At 48.5% G+C, this 16,955-nt stretch overlaps 1 protein-coding gene and 1 non-coding gene across 3 annotated transcripts in view; both read left to right on the forward strand.

Annotated features, from left to right (window-relative positions):
* LOC126234653 (lysophospholipid acyltransferase 6) overlaps positions 1–16,955 on the forward strand; it is a 151,304-nt gene that overhangs the window by 38,945 nt on the left and 95,404 nt on the right. The window lies entirely within an intron of this gene.
* Positions 4,246–4,318, forward strand: Trnaa-cgc (transfer RNA alanine (anticodon CGC)). Its single transcript has one exon. It is a non-coding gene; the product is annotated as a tRNA-Ala (tRNA).

Consider the following 16,955-nt stretch of genomic DNA (forward strand, 5'->3'; position numbering starts at 1 on the left):
CTGAGGGGCAACCTCTGGAACAGGACAAGCAGCCATCTCCGGCCGAACATCAGTATCAGCCGGAGACAGAGCCTGAAACAGCAATTGATTGGAGGTCCAAATGTTTTTCGTGGACTGCATCTGAACTTCACTTGTGATGTTCAGGCTGTGTTTGGGGGTAGTCTCACACTGGCTGTTGTATGGGGCAACCAAGCAGATTATGGTAGCCGTGAAGCTTTTCCAGATGCTACTATATTGGCTTGGAAAACATGGAGTATAACAGAGACCACAGGACTGTTGCCTAAACACCCTTATGGTACGCTTGTTCCAAGCATGCCATTTGTTAACGCCAGACGTGGTCAACGACAATGAACCGCTGTCACATTTTCAGCATTGTTTGAAATGATCGGTCGAGCTGCGCGACTTCCTTCTCTTTGCCCGATGAGCAGTACATAGTGTTCCGTTGACACAACACATCGGCGGCACCGTTTAAGGTGGTGCCAAGCGCATATGGTCCGGACCAACAAGGAGTGGAGCTGCTTGCTCTTATCGGATGAGACCAAATTAAGTCTCAGCAGTGATTCTAGATATGCCCTCAGATGGAGAGAGGTGGAACACACAATGCACCGAGGAACATTGTCGAAGATGATCGTTTTGGTGGTTCAGATTCAAATGGCTCTAAGCACCGTGGGACCTACCATCTGAGGTCATAAGTCCCCTAGACTTAGAACTATTTAAACCTAATTAACGTAAGGACATCACAAACATCCATGCCCGAGGCAGAATTCTAACCTGCGGCCGTGGCAGCAGCGCGGTGCCGGACTGAAGCGCCTAGAACCGATCGGTCACAGCGGCCGGCGGTTGTTCAAGTCTCATGGTGTGGAGCGGCGTATTGTTGCATGGGAATACTAACCTCCAAATCTTCGAACACTGTACACTCAGCGGTCTACGTTATTGTGACACTGTACTGAGTCTTTTAAGGAGTGCATTCGGTCCTGATCTCATTTTCACGGCTGACAATACGCAATAGCATCGAACAGCTTGTGATGGATCTCTTGGATTTAGAGTAGTGGTTCTCAAACTGTGCCCCCCCACCCCCCCACCCCGCGCCACCGGGAGCGAATGGCGTGCAAGGGGGCGCGTTATGTTAGGAGAAAAAATATATTCTTAGTAACAATTAGGTGTATCTTGTGTGGAACAAACGACATGCCGCTGATCTGGTTTGAATTTCGCCCAATGTAGGTGTTAACGCCAGACGTGGTCAACGACAATGAACCGCTGTCACATTTTCAGCATTGTTTGAAATGATCGGTGGAGCTGCGCGACTTCCTTCAACGCCACCTAGGAGGAAGGCCTACACACGCGAGATGATCAGGCTTTGTTCCTAGGTGGCGTTGCTTCCTTCGATGGTCGACGGAATACCCTTTGTCGCCTGCGCCATTACAGTTTCAGTAACTATCCCGCGCAGTGCAAGATTTGGCTCGTGTATCTCAACGCATCCTTCTAGAGACGACTATAATTATAGTTTTGTAGACTTTGTGAGGAAGACAGCAGTGGTCTGTCAACTGGCGGAGGGGAGGGAGATACTCTAAAGGCAAAAACGCAGAGGTATGATGAGCACTATTTACTGCTAGGCCTCACAAAAACTACAATCAATGGTGAAGTACTTCCGCAGTGAGTAGTTTGTTTAATATTTTAGCTGCTGATAGCATGAAACTTAACAGGGTAAAAGGACATCTTGGAACCAAACATCCTGAATTAACGGAAACCGAAACATTTTTTATCAGGAAACTAAATGTTTTATTACCTACCCAGAAGGACATTGCTAGAACGACGAATGTGACGGCTAAGGCCCTTTTAGCCTCTTGCTAAATGCAAGAAACCACACACGGCTGCAGAAACTGGTTTTACCAGCAGCGATTGATATAGTATCAACAATGGCGACTCATTTCCTCAACAGTTGAAAAGTATTCCTGTCTCTAATGACACAGTGCGTAGAAGAATTGTAGACATTTCTGACGATTTACTCGAGCAGTTAATCGATAAATTGCGCAACAACTATTTTGCACGTCAAGAGGACGAAGCAATTGACATTCGTAAAGATGCTCATTTGATTGCTTATGTTCGTTTCGTTGATGAATTTAACATTAGAGAGGAATTTCTTTTCTGTGAGACGATACTGAAAATAGCTGCAGCTGCAAACCTTTTTGACATTCTCAATACTTTTTAATCAAAAATGTATATCATGGAATAGGTGCATTGGAGTATGCACAGACGGAGCTCGCTAATTGTCTGGAATTCATGGTGCATTACAAGGAAAGTTACAGCTGTAGATCCTGATGCTGTATGGACTCACTGCATTATACATCGGGAGGCTCTGGCCGCTGAAGAACTTAGTCCACTCATTCATGAAGTTCTGCAAACGGTTATAGAAACCATTAATATTATTAAGGCCAAATCTATAAATTCGAGACTTTTTAAAGTGCTATGTGAGGAGATAGCTGCTGAACACACTCACTTGCTCTATTTCAGTAATGCTCGATGGCTTTCAAGGGGTAAAGTATTGAATAGTATGTTTGAACTGAGGAATGAGGTTTTCTCTTTTTTAATGGGGACAGTTCACTCTTTGGCAAACTACACTCCTGGAAATGGAAAAAAGAACACATTGACACCGGTGTGTCAGACCCACCATACTTGCTCCGGACACTGCGAGAGGGCTGTACAAGCAATGATCACACGCACGGCACAGCGGACACACCAGGAACCGCGGTGTTGGCCGTCGAATGGCGCTAGCTGCGCAGCATTTGTGCAGCGCCGCCGTCAGTGTCAGCCAGTTTGCCGTGGCATACGGAGCTCCATCGCAGTCTTTAACACTGGTAGCATATGCCGCGACAGCGTGGACGTGAACCGTATGTGCAGTTGACGGACTTTGAGCGAGGGCGTATAGTGGGCATGCGGGAGGCCGGGTGGACGTACCGCCGAAGTGCTCAACACGTGGGGCGTGAGGTCTCCACAGTACATCGATGTTGTCGCCAGTGGTCGGCGGAAGGTGCACGTGCCCGTCGACCTGGGACCGGACCGCAGCGACGCACGGATGCACGCCAAGACCGTAGGATCCTACGCAGTGCCGTAGGGGACCGCACCGCCACTTCCCAGCAAATTAGGGACACTGTTTCTCCTGGGGTATCGGCGAGGACCATTCGCAACCGTCTCCATGAAGCTGGGCTACGGTCCCGCACACCGTTAGGCCGTCTTCCGCTCACGCCCCAACATCGTGCAGCCCGCCTCCAGTGGTGTCGCGACAGGCGTGAATTGAGGGACGAATGGAGACGTGTCGTCTTCAGCGATGAGAGTCGCTTCTGCCTTGGTGCCAATGATGGTCGTATGCGTGTTTGGCGCCGTGTAGGTGAGCGCCACAATCAGGACTGCATACGACCGAGGCACACAGGGCCAACACCCGGCATCATGGTGTGGGGAGCGATCTCCTACACTGGCCGTACACCACTGGTGATCGTCGAGGGGACACTGAATAGTGCACGGTACATCCAAACCGTCATCGAACCCATAGTTCTACCATTCCTAGACCGGCAAGGGAACTTGCTGTTCCAACAGGACAATGCACGTCCGCATGTATCCCGTGCCACCCAACGTGCTCTAGAAGGTGTAAGTCAACTACCCTGGCCAGCAAGATCTCCGGATCTGTCCCCCATTGAGCATGTTTGGGACTGGATGAAGCGTCGTCTCACGCGGTCTGCACGTCCAGCACGAACGCTGGTCCAACTGAGGCGCCAGGTGGAAATGGCATGGCAAGCCGTTCCACAGGACTACATCCAGCATCTCTACGATCGTCTCCATGGGAGAATAGCAGCCTGCATTGCTGCGAAAGGTGGATATACACTGTACTAGTGCCGACATTGTGCATGCTCTGTTGCCTGTGTCTATGTGCCTGTGGTTCTGTCAGTGTGATCATGTGATGTATCTGACCCCAGGAATGTGTCAATAAAGTTTCCCCTTCCTGGGACAATGAATTCACGGTGTTCTTATTTTAATTTCCAGGAGTGTATTTCAACAACGGAGATTTTTTATTTAAAATGACTTACCTCACAGATATTTTTGAGAAACTTAAGGTAACCAGGCAACTATACTATATTGGAATGAAAGCATTATGAATTACCTCGAAGAAAACTGTCTATTGACACACAGTCAGCATGGTTTTAGAAAACATCGTTCCTCTGAAACACAACCAGCTCTTTATTCACATGACCGGGCGAGGTGGCGCAGTGGTTAGCACACTGGACTCGCATTCCGGAGGACGATGGTTCAATCCCGTCTCCAGCCATCCTGATTTAGGTTTTCCGTGATTTCCCTAAATCGTTTCAGGCAAATGCCGGGATGGTTCCTTTGAAAGGGCACGGCCGATTTCCTTCCCCATCCTTCCCTAACCCGAGCTTGCGCTCCGTCTCTAATGACCTCGTTGTCGACGGGACGTTAAACACCACAAACCTAATCTAACCTTTATTCACATGAAGTGTTGAGTGCTATTGACAAGGGATTTCAGATCGATTCCGCGAGTCCCCCAAGGTAGTGTTATAGGCCCTTTGCTGTTACTTATCTATATAAACGATATGGGAAACAATCTGATCAGCCGTCTTCGGTTGTTTGCAGATGACACTGTCATCAGAAGATCAAAACAAACTGCAAAACGATTTAGAAACGATATCTGAATGGTGCGAAAAGTGGCAGTTGACCCTAAAAGTGTGAGGTCATCCACATGAGTGCTAAAGGGAACTGGTTAAACTTCGGTTACACAATAAATGGTTCAAATGGCTCTGAGCACTATGGGACTCAACTGCTGTGGTCATAAGTCCCCTAGAACTTAGAACTACTTAAACCTAACTAACCTAAGGACAGCACACAACACCCAGCCATCACGAGGCAGAGAAAATCCCTGACCCCGTCGGGAATCGAACCCGGGAACCCGGTCGTGGGAAGCGAGAACGCTACCGCACGACCACGAGATGCGGGCTACACAATAAATCAGTCTAATCTAAAAGCGGTAAATTCAACTAAATACCTAGGTATTACAATTACGAACAACTTAAATTGGAAGGAACACACAGGAAACGTTAATGGGAAGGCTAACCAAAGACTGCGTTTTATTGGCAGGACACTTAGAAAATGTAACAGGTCTACTAAGGAGACCGCTTACACTACGCTTGTCCGTTCTCTTTTAGAATACTGTTGCGCGGTGTGGGGTCCGTACCAGGTAGAACTGACGGAGTACATCGAAAAAGTTCAAAGAAAGGCATCACGTTTTGTATTATCGCGAAATATGGGAGAGAGTGTCACAGAAATGATACAGGATTTGGGCTGGACATCATTAAAAGAAAGGCGTTTTTCGTTGCGACGGAATCTTCTCACGAAATTCCAATCACCAACTTTCTCCTCCGAAAGCGTAAATATTTTATTGACACCGACCTACATAGGGATGAACGATCACCACGATAAAATCAAGGAAATCAGAGCTCGTACGGAAAGATATAGGTGTCCATTCTTTCCGCGCGCTATACGAGGTTGAAAGAATAGAGAATTGTGAAGGTGGTTCGATGAACCCTCTGCCACGCACTTCAGTGTGATTTGCATAGTATCCATGTAGAAGTAGGTGAAAAGCTGAAAGCGTTCATAAAGAAATTAGAGCTGTGGTAAAACGGAATGGAGAGTGGCATACTAGATGTGTTCCCAACTACAGTGCCACTGTTGGAGGATACAGATAATTAGATACTTCCAATCGCCATAAAAGCTTGCGTTCTTCATCATCTTGCAACATAAAAAGTTCACTTCAAGAAATATTTCAGCAAGGATTTTGATAAATTTAATTGGTTTAAAAATCCACTCATATATGAAGTGGACTATCAGTTTTAAATATAGAAGAGCAAGAACAATTTATTGAACTCGCGATACTTCACAGAACAGTAAATTTAATGAAGTGTCATTGTTGGAGTTTTGGATACATGTTAGCAAGGACTTCCCAACGCTAAGCCAAAATGATTCCTTTTCCAACTACATACTTGTTGGCTCAAATGGCTCTGAGCACTACGGGATTTAACTGCTGAGGTCATCAGTTCCTTAGAACTTTGAACTACTTAAACCTAACTAACCTAAGGACATCACACACGCCCATGCCCGAGGCAGGATTCGAACCTGCGACCGTACTGTAGCGCCTAGAATTGCTCGGCCACTCCTGCCTGCAACATACTTGTGCAAGACTGGATTTTCAGCTTTGTCAGGTATGAAGTCGAACGCTCGTTGAAAGCAAAATGTAAACAGAGTACTTCCAGTGGCTCTCTCTGCTATTCGTCCACGTCAAGAGAAACTTTGTTCTCAAAAGCAAGCTCATCCATCACACTGAACTTTTCAATTTAAATTTTTATTGCTCTTGTAATTCTTGTTTGCTGAATTGTAAATAATGTTCACTTCCTAGTTTTTTAATAAATGGAAACGTGATATAAATACAAAATTTGTTCCGTATTTTCGTTATAATAAGTCATGTTATTTTTTGCTTCTGCTGCGTAAAAATCCTTTTAAATTGAGTTTGGTAAACATGTTATTTGTTGTTGTGGTCTTCAGTCCAGAGACTGGTTTGATGCAGATCTCCATGCTACTCTATCCTGTGCAAGCTTCTTCATCTCCCAGTACCTACTGCAACCTACATCCTTCTAGTGTACTCATCCCTTGGTCTTCCTCTAGTATTGGAGGGCAGCGTGGAGGGTAAAAATCGTAAATTGGGGATCCCTTGATGCCTCAGAATATGTCCTACGAACCGAACCCTTCTTCTAGTCTAGTTGTGCCACAAATTTCTCTTCTCTCCAATTCTATTCAGTACCTCCTAATTAGTTATGTGATCTAACCATCTAATCTTCAGCATTCTTCTGTAGCACCACATTTTGAAATCTTCTATTCTCTTCTTGTCTAAACTACACTCCTGGAAATGGAAAAAAGAACACATTGACACCGGTGTGTCAGACCCACCATACTTGCTCCGGACACTGCGAGAGGGCTGTACAAGCAATGATCACACGCACGGCACAGCGGACACACCAGGAACCGCGGTGTTGGCCGTCGAATGGCGCTAGCTGCGCAGCATTTGTGCACCGCCGCCGTCAGTGTCAGCCAGTTTGCCGTGGCATACGGAGCTCCATCGCAGTCTTTAACACTGGTAGCATGCCGCGACAGCGTGGACGTGAACCGTATGTGCAGTTGACGGACTTTGAGCGAGGGCGTATAGTGGGCATGCGGGAGGCCGGGTGGACGTACCGCCGAATTGCTCAACACGTGGGGCCTGAGGTCTCCACAGTACATCGATGTTGTCGCCAGTGGTCGGCGGAAGGTGCACGTGCCCGTCGACCTGGGACCGGACCGCAGCGACGCACGGATGCACGCCAAGACCGTAGGATCCTACGCAGTGCCGTAGGGGACCGCACCGCCACTTCCCAGCAAATTAGGGACACTGTTGCTCCTGGGGTATCGGCGAGGACCATTCGCAACCGTCTCCATGAAGCTGGGCTACGGTCCCGCACACCGTTAGGCCGTCTTCCGCTCACGCCCCAACATCGTGCAGCCCGCCTCCAGTGGTGTCGCGACAGGCGTGAATGGAGGGACGAATGGAGACGTGTCGTCTTCAGCGATGAGAGTCGCTTCTGCCTTGGTGCCAATGATGGTCGTATGCGTGTTTGGCGCCGTGTAGGTGAGCGCCACAATCAGGACTGCATACGACCGAGGCACACAGGGCCAACACCCGGCATCATGGTGTGGGGAGCGATCTCCTACACTGGCCGTACACCACTGGTGATCGTCGAGGGGACACTGAATAGTGCACGGTACATCCAAACCGTCATCGAACCCATAGTTCTACCATTCCTAGACCGGCAAGGGAACTTGCTGTTCCAACAGGACAATGCACGTCCGCATGTATCCCGTGCCACCCAACGTGCTCTAGAAGGTGTAAGTCAACTACCCTGGCCAGCAAGATCTCCGGATCTGTCCCCCATTGAGCATGTTTGGGACTGGATGAAGCGTCGTCTCACGCGGTCTGCACGTCCAGCACGAACGCTGGTCCAACTGAGGCGCCAGGTGGAAATGGCATGGCAAGCCGTTCCACAGGACTACATCCAGCATCTCTACGATCGTCTCCATGGGAGAATAGCAGCCTGCATTGCTGCGAAAGGTGGATATACACTGTACTAGTGCCGACATTGTGCATGCTCTGTTGCCTATGTGCCTGTGGTTCTGTCAGTGTGATCATGTGATGTATCTGACCCCAGGAATGTGTCAATAAAGTTTCCCCTTCCTGGGACAATGAATTCACGGTGTTCTTATTTCAATTTCCAGGAGTGTATTTATCGTCCACGTTTCACTTCCGTACATAGCTACACTCCATACAAATACTTTCAGAAACGACTTCCTGACACTTAAATCTATACTCGATGTTAACAAATTTCTTCAGAAACGCTTTACTTGCCATTGCCAGTCTACATTTTATATCATCTTTACTTCGACCATCGTAAGTTATTTTGCTCCCCAAAAAAGCAAAACTCCTTTACTACTTTAAGCGTCCCATATCCTAATCTAATACCCTCAGCATCACCCGATTTAATTCGACTACATTTCATTATCCTCGTTTTGCTTTTGTTGATGTTCATCTTATACCATCCTTTCAAGACACTGTCCATTCCATTCAACTGCTCTTCCAGGTCCTTTGCTGTCTCTGACAGAATTACAATGTCATCGGCGAATCTCTAAGTTTTTATTTCTTCTCCATGGATTTTAATACCTACTCCGTATTTTTCTTTTGTTTCCTTTACTGCTTGCTCAATATACAGATTGAATAACATCGGGGAGAGGCTACAACCCTGTCTCACTCCCTTCCCAACCACTGCTTCCCTTTCATGTCCCTCGACTCTTATAACTGCCATCTGGTTTCTGTACAAATTGTAAATAGCCTTTCGCTCCCTGTATTTTACCCTTGCCACCTTCAGAATTTGAACGAGAGTATTCCGGTCAACATTGTCAAAAGCTTTCTGTAAGTCTACAAATGCTAGAAATATAGGTTTGCCTTTCTTTAATTTATTTTCTAAGATAAGTCGTAGGGTCATGTGTTCCAACATTTCTACAGAATCCAAACTGATCTTCCCCGAGGTCGGCTTCTACCAGTTTTTCCATTGGTAAACATAATAAGGAAAAAGTATAAAATATGACTATTTTAATTAATAACAATAGGCTCGGGAAGGGGGGGGGGAGGGGGGGCTGATACCATTTTTCCTAGAGAAGGGAGGCCCCGAGGAAAAAAAGTTCGAGAAACACTGAACTAGCTGATATTCGGCGAATGGACTGGCCCGCCAGTTCCCCCGACTTAAAATTCACCGAGCACGTGTGGGTGAGGGTGGGAGAAGTATTGCAACACGCCCACGTACACCAACGATCCTCCAGTAGTCGTCACTCGCGTTGGTGGAGAAAAGCGCCCTCCACCAGCGTGGCATCACGCTGCATAGGATGCACTGCTGTGCACGGTGCACGGTGATCCCACACCATATTCAGAACCGTCCCGCCTTTCGTAATGTCCCACGGCCATCATAAATCGTGGCGAGTTCAGTGCTGTCTGAATAAGCGAGTCATTTCTCTTCGCGGCATTGCCTATTCCTTTCACTTACCTACGGTACTTTGCGGTAGCAGTTCGTTCTATGTATCCTCCAAATGTCTTTGAGCTATGTTAGTTGGCAGTGAATCATCACGCCGAACTTACTTTCGCCCTTAAGTTTTGATTACCAGTGTGTATAAACTGCTAATTCAGCCAACTAAGCAGTATCAGATTATCGCGATGATTCATGCACAGTGCAGCCTTTTCCTTTGTCTGTTTACTGTAAAGTGTAAATACTGTTTCGTTTTGAGGCTGTTTCGTGGGAAAACACTGTTGCAGAAAACATCTCACCCTTATACGACGTTCGCCATGTGTCATAATAATGACGTAAAGGTTAGGAAGACGCCGAAGTTGAAAATCCACTGCTGTAGCATTATTGATTCTGCCGAGGCTAGGTTATCATCCGATAATAGCAGATGACATCATCGGCCCCTGAGAGCCAAAGCTCTCTACTAGAGAATCTTTCGACGTTGACGTTCGGTGCTGCTCTGGTTCATTCCGTTGTTAGTACAATGTTGCGACACTGAAGTCAATACTGCTTTGGTTGCATTTCCCTCCACGCATTTCAAGAAATTCAGAGTGATTCTTATCTGACCTTTCCGCCTTGTTTGTATGCAAGCTTTCTAAAGCTCAGTCAAAATCTGACTCTAATACTGGATCCTTTCGTCTTGCAAATCGACATCGTTTCTTCTATGACGTCACAAGAAAGATCCTCCAGGCCCTCACTGTATCATTCACCTATAGCTCTCTCATGTGAGTCTGATAGCGGAATTGCTTTGTACTCTTAACGTTACGCGTATTGTTTTAATTTCACCGAAAGTTAATTTGGCTTTTCTATGTCTTGAATAAGATTTTTGTCAAGTATTTATTTTTCTATATCTTTACATTTTTTTTCCCGCAGCTGTTTCGCTTTCGTTTCCATGCACTTCCCACTGATTTTATTCGAAAGTTACTTTTCACATTGTTGTATTCCTTTCTTTTCCTGAACATGTTTCTATTTTCTACCTTCGTTGATCAGATGACGTATTTCTTCTATTATCCTAGGTACCTCGTAATTAGTTTCCTTGTATGTACATTTGTCTGACCAACTGTCGTGACTGCCCTTTTAGGGATCTCCATTCCTCTTTAATTGAACTGCCTTCTGCAGTAATTATCGGCACCTAGGGAATGGGTTAGCTCAGAGTTCTTCTACATCCATCTGTCTCATAATATTTTCTTCCAGTATCGTACTGAGTAAATCTCCTCCTTCCACTCTAGAACAAGAGCGTATGTTATGTTTTTGTTCTAAAATACTTTTGAACTTCCTTGCAAGTTTAGTTTCAAAATTTTTGTAGCCGCTATATATACGTTAATTTATCAAATTTGCAACTTCATGTGTTCGCTTTAGGTTCCCATAATAATTTCCCTCCGCATCTCAGTAAACACCGTTATCACCGTCGTAGAGTTTTGAACTGCTCGGCACTAAAATTCAGCTTCCTAATGACACAAGTTGCACAAGTCTTACAATGAAATAACAGCAGCAGAAAAAAGGATATAATAGTAGTAACGCAGCTAACATACGACCACTGTTGTTTCGTAAATGTCTACTTCACAGTCTATGGATATACGTATGTTATGCACCACCGCTGACCGCAATGTTTGCACCTCCTCCGACCCTATTTCCATTTCGCTCCATTTCTGTAATACGTGTTTTGCCTTCCCTTATAAGAATAAAGTCTGAGCGCACCACTGTTTCTTAACGCCGCCCTGAGATCGATTCTCGGCCGAAGATATCACATCTCCTAAGACCTCGCCTGCGTTGCTCTTATACGCTCGGAGAAGAATATATGGCTTTTGATCTGGCTTTCTTGTGTGTTCGTATCGTTCTAATACATCCGCCCGTGTATGCTATATGTTTTCCATACATATTACTTTGGTGGAGCTACGGCAACCTCAAAGGGTACCTTACACAGAATACGTACAGCCGTAAAGAAAAGAAGCGGAAATGAAAATCTCTAAAAGAGGTGATCGGTATTCCCCAGAGATTTGCCATCTATGAAGTGAATTCCCACTGAAAGAAAAATGCGCTGATCTCGGAATCACTAAATCTTTTTGCGGGGCAATATCAGGTCGTGCATCATGATGAGTACAAATATTCATTAACCGCCGTGATCGCAACCGCCTTTATAGACGAAGAGTTCGATTAGGAGGTAGCATACTCAAGTCCGGGTAATGGGAGAAATATTTGTTGTCAGATCAACGACAGGAAATCTTGTAGCGTAAAATTCCCTATGTCAAGACTTTGCGCTGACGTCCTGAGTTAAATTCCAAACCTCTCCTCATTGTTTCAATGAGTGAGGGTATTTGACACTTGTTGACGACGATCCATTCCATCGAATGGAGTCGTTGAGATTGTCGGCCCCGTGAGTGTTACCCAAGAGGAGTAGGCCAGGCAGCAGGACACGGTTTGAGTCCATCTCTTTTTTTCCTAGCGTCATCAACGACAAAAACTTGAGACTGAACTGTATACTTGCTACAACAGTCACCTACACCGAACAGGTACCTTACAGACACAACGTTCAGACTTGCCGAAAGAGAGGTGTCATTGTTCGCGCGGAAGGAAGCACTTGAAAATTAGGCGACTGAACAACTGTAAGAGGACCTCAAAGTTTATAATCTTCTCCATTATTTTAGAAACAGTATTTTTTTTGGTTTCGTAACTGATAAAACGTTTTTATCCTTAAAAAAAAACCGGTTTCACAGCTACACTTTGTGGTTTACTAGCTGCGTTTACTAGCTGAGTTCCCCAGCATTACCCAGATATGTATTTATTCCAATTCTGTGAGTCAGTCTCCTCTTTCACCCTCTTTCCGTCCATGTCCTACTCCCCCCTCCCCCCTCCTCTGTCCATATCTTCTCCACCTTCTCTCTCCCCCTGCGGGTTCGGGGGTTAGAATAGGCCCGCGGTATTCCTGCCTGTCGTAAGAGGCGACTAAAAGGAGTCTCAAATGTTTCGGCCTTATGTGATGGTCCCCTCTCGGGTTTGACCTCAATCTTTTCTAAATTATTCCGAAGAGCGAGCCAATTGGGGAAGGGCGCCTTACATGGTGCACTGTATCCGTCGTGCGTTGAGACCTTTAGCCGGCTTTTTCGTCGTTGCACTGGTGTCCCGCTCGTTTTCCATCTCTTGGGCGAGGATACATCCCTGGGTAAGATTCCCACGCTGCACTCTGCAGTGTTTCTTTTAACTGCGACGACGACCTTGGACAGTTTTGCACCTAAGATCCAGCAAGGTAGCCAGCCCGTTGTGGTGGGGCCGATATGTACCCTCTTGGTTGTAGCCCCCTGACAACACAGGGATCGCTCTACTGATGCCTGCGCCGTTAACTCCCCACGTATGCCAAGGAGTAGATGCCCATCTCCCTGGGGCATCGGGACTCCCGGCAATGGCCATCCTGCCAGGTGGCCTTTGCTGTGGCTGGGTGGCGCCCGTGGGGAGGGCCCTTGGTCGGAGTAGGTGGCATCAGGGTGGATGACACGCAATGAAGCGTGGCACATCTTCTCTTGCTGGTGGCCAGCCACCAGCAGTCTCTAAGCGTTCGAGGGACGATTTTAAAGGTAACGTTTATGACCCCAAATCGTTCCCCTCCCTCGCCACACCATGGGAGGAACGAAAGGCTATGAATGAGAGCGACAGGTATTCGCCCCGATATCTCGTCTGTACCAGAGCTGACGGGGAATCGTTTGTGTCTGTGAAGCCTCAGTTCTTTGTCGAACATTTAGAGGACAAGTTCGGGGAGGTGGAGGGCTTGTCCAAGATGCGGTCAGGTTCAGTCTTAATAAAAACGGCATCCTCTGCCCAGTCACGAGCCTTGCTCGCTTGTACGAAGTTGGGGGATGTTTCTGTTACTATCACCCCCCATAAAAGCTTAAATATGGTCCAGGGAATTATTTTTCACCGCGATCTCCTTTTACAGTCCGATGACGAGCTGCGCGCCAACTTAGAGCGACGAGGTGTACATTTCGTCCGGCGTGTTCATCGGGGTCCGAGGGAGAATCAGGTAGCTACCGGTGCCTTCATCTTGGCCTTCGAAGGTGATATCTTACCAGAGAAGGTCAAGGTGATGGTCTACCGGTGTGACGTCAAACCCTATATCCCTCCCCCGATGCGGTGCTTTAAGTGCTGGAAGTTCGGTCACATGTCCTCTCGCTGTACTTCTAGCCTCACATGTCGAGATTGTGGACGCCCATCTCATCCCGATACTCCATGTGCTCCGCCTCCCGTCTGTGTCAACTGTGGAGAGCCTCATTCCCCTTGCTCGCCGGACTGCAGTGTCTTACAGAAAGAACGCAAAATCATGGAATATAAGACCCTGGACCGACTGACTTACACTGAGGCTAAGCGGAAATTTGAACGGCTACATCCCGTGCGCATGATGTCATCTTATGCCTCCACTGTCACTCCTGCTCCAGCTCCTTCAGCTGCAAGTTATACAGTCAGCTCTCAGAATCAGAGGACCTCACCTGCCCCATTGATAATGGGGGCCCCTTCTCTCGCTGTTGCTCCCACACCATCTACCTCGGGAGCAGCACCCACTAAACCATCGGGGACACCAGTCCCCACTTCTAAGCCGGAGAAGCGTAAGACTTCTTCGGCTTCTCTCGCTCGGAAGGGATCCCTTGGGTCACTCCCTTCCCAGGTTCCTACCAGCGGCACAGCAGACACCAGCGAGTGGCTGAAGAAGCCACAGGTCGCTGGTCGACGGGCTTCGCGATCCTCTTCGGTCCCAGAGACTGACTCCAATAAGCCCTCTCACCAACGTCAACCAAAGGAACAGCGAGAGAAAACGACTTTGAAGACCCGTAAGTGGCACCTACTCCACCGCTACCTAAGAGCTCTGCATCTGAGGATGAGGTGGAGATCCTTGCGTCCGCTGAGGACCTCGATCTCGCCGGTCCCTCAGATGCCATGGATAGCACTAGCACAGGTGCTCAATCGGAGGCAGCAGGTGACCCAGTGGCGTAATCTGCCTTCCCAGTCCCGTCACGCCTTTCTCATCCATGGACAATACCATCCTCCAGTGGAACTGCAGCGGTTTCTTCCACCATCTAGCTGAGCTCCGCCAACTTATCAGCCTTCACCCTTTCTTCTGCATTGCTCTCCAGGAAACTTGGTTTCCAGCAATGCGAACCCCCGCCCTCCGTGGCTATCGGGGTTATTATAAGAACCGAGCAGCTTATGAAAGGGTGTCTGGTGGCGTCTGCATATATGTCCTTCATACTCTGCACAGCGAGTCTGTCCCTCTCCAGACGCCTTTAGAGGCTGTCGCTGTACGCGTGTGGACGCCACAGGCTGTTACCGTCTGCAGTCTTTACATTCCACCGGATGGTGATGTCTCGCAGCATGTCCTGGCTGCACTGGTCGCCCAATTGCCGCCACCTTTCTTGCTATTGGGCGACTTCAACGCCCATAACCCTCTGTGGGGTGGGTCAGTGGCAACAGGTCGAGGCGCCATCGTTGAGCATTTATTGTCGCAGCTCGATCTCTCGCTGTTAAATGATGGTGCCTTCACACACTTCAGTGTGGCGCATGGCACCTACTCCGCCATTGACCTTTCAATCTGTAGCCCTAACCTCTTACCGTCTGTCCAATGGAGTGTGCATGACGACCTGTGTGGTAGTGATCACTTTCCGATCTTTCTGTCACTACCACAGCGTCACTCTTCTGGGCGCCCTAGCAGATGGGCTATGAATAAGGCTGACTGGGACTTGTTCTCCTCCACTGCCGCTCTTGAGCCTCTCTCTAATGATGACATTGATGCGGTGGTTCAATCGGTCACCACCGGCATCGTTACTGCCGCCGAATCTGCCATTCCCCGTTCCTCTGGGTCCCCTCGGCGGCGGACTGAGCCTTGGTGGTCGCCTGAGATCGCTGCAGCGATTACAGATCGCCGGCGGGCGCTACAGCGTCACAAGCGACATCCCTGCACTGAACACCTGCTCACCTTCAAACGGCTGCGTGCGCGGGCCCGCCGCCTTATCCGCCAAAGCAAGCAGGAGTGCTGGGAGCGGTATGTGTCCACCATTGGCCTCCATGTCACTCCATCGCAGGTCTGGGCCAAGATTCGCCGCGTCTACGGCTATCGGACACCTGTCAGCGTCCCTGCGCTCTCACTGAATGGAGCAGTTTGTACTGACTCCGACGTCATTGCAAACCACTTAGCAGAGCATTTTGCTATGAGTTCCGCTTCTGCGAATTACCCTCAGGCCTTCCGCTCCATTAAAGAGCGGATGGAACGTCGGAGCCTTTCTTTTCGCACTCACACTTCTGAATCCTACAACGCTCCATTCAGTGAGTGGGAATTTCACAGTGCCCTTGCCGCTTGCCCTGATACCGCTCCCGGGCCAGATAGCATCCACTGTCAGATGCTGAAACACCTTTCAGTGGACTGCAAGCGACGCCTCCTCGACCTGTACAACCGTCTCTGGGTCGAGGGTGAGTTTCCGTCACAATGGCGGGAGAGCATTGTCATCCCTGTTTTGAAACCTGGCAAGAGCCCTTTGGAGGTGGACAGCTACCGCCCCATTAGCCTCACCAACGTTCTTTGCAAGCTTCTCGAACGGATGGTGAGCCGGCGCTTGCATTGGGTACTGGAGTCTCGGGGCCTTCTGGCTCCGTCTCAGGGTGGGTTCCGTAAAGGCCGCTCCGCCGCCGACAATCTGGTGAGCCTGGAGTCGGCCATCCGTACTGCCTTTGCCCGCCGTCAGCACCTGGTCGCTGTCTTTTTCGACATGCGGAAGGCGTACGATACGACATGGCGTCATCACATCCTTTCTACGCTTCATGGATGGGGTCTACGGGGTCCTCTGCCGATCTTTATCCGCAATTTCCTGTCGTATCGTACCTTCCGCGTGCAAGTCGCAGCCTCATATAGTCCCTCCCACGTCCAGGAGAACGGCGTGCCACAGGGTTCTGTTTTAAGTGTCTGCCTGTTTCTAATAGCCATTAACGGCCTCGCTGCGGCCGTGGGAAATTCTGTCTCCGCTTCCCTGTATGCTGACGACTTCTGCCTTTACTACAGCTCTATTGGCATTGCAGCTGCTGAACGTCAGCTACAGGGCGCAATCCGCAAGGCGCAGTCTTGGGCTGCAGCGCATGGTTTTCAGTTTTCGGCTGCCAAGACCCGCGTTATGCATTTCTGCCGGCGCCGAACAGTCCATCCTGAGCCGCGGCTTTCTCTTGACAACGAACTTCTTGCTGTGGTGGAGACCCACAGGTTTTTGGGGGTGGTTTTCGATGCCC

The sequence above is a fragment of the Schistocerca nitens genome, chromosome 2, assembly GCF_023898315.1.
Source record: "Schistocerca nitens isolate TAMUIC-IGC-003100 chromosome 2, iqSchNite1.1, whole genome shotgun sequence".
Classification (NCBI taxonomy): domain Eukaryota; kingdom Metazoa; phylum Arthropoda; class Insecta; order Orthoptera; family Acrididae; genus Schistocerca; species Schistocerca nitens.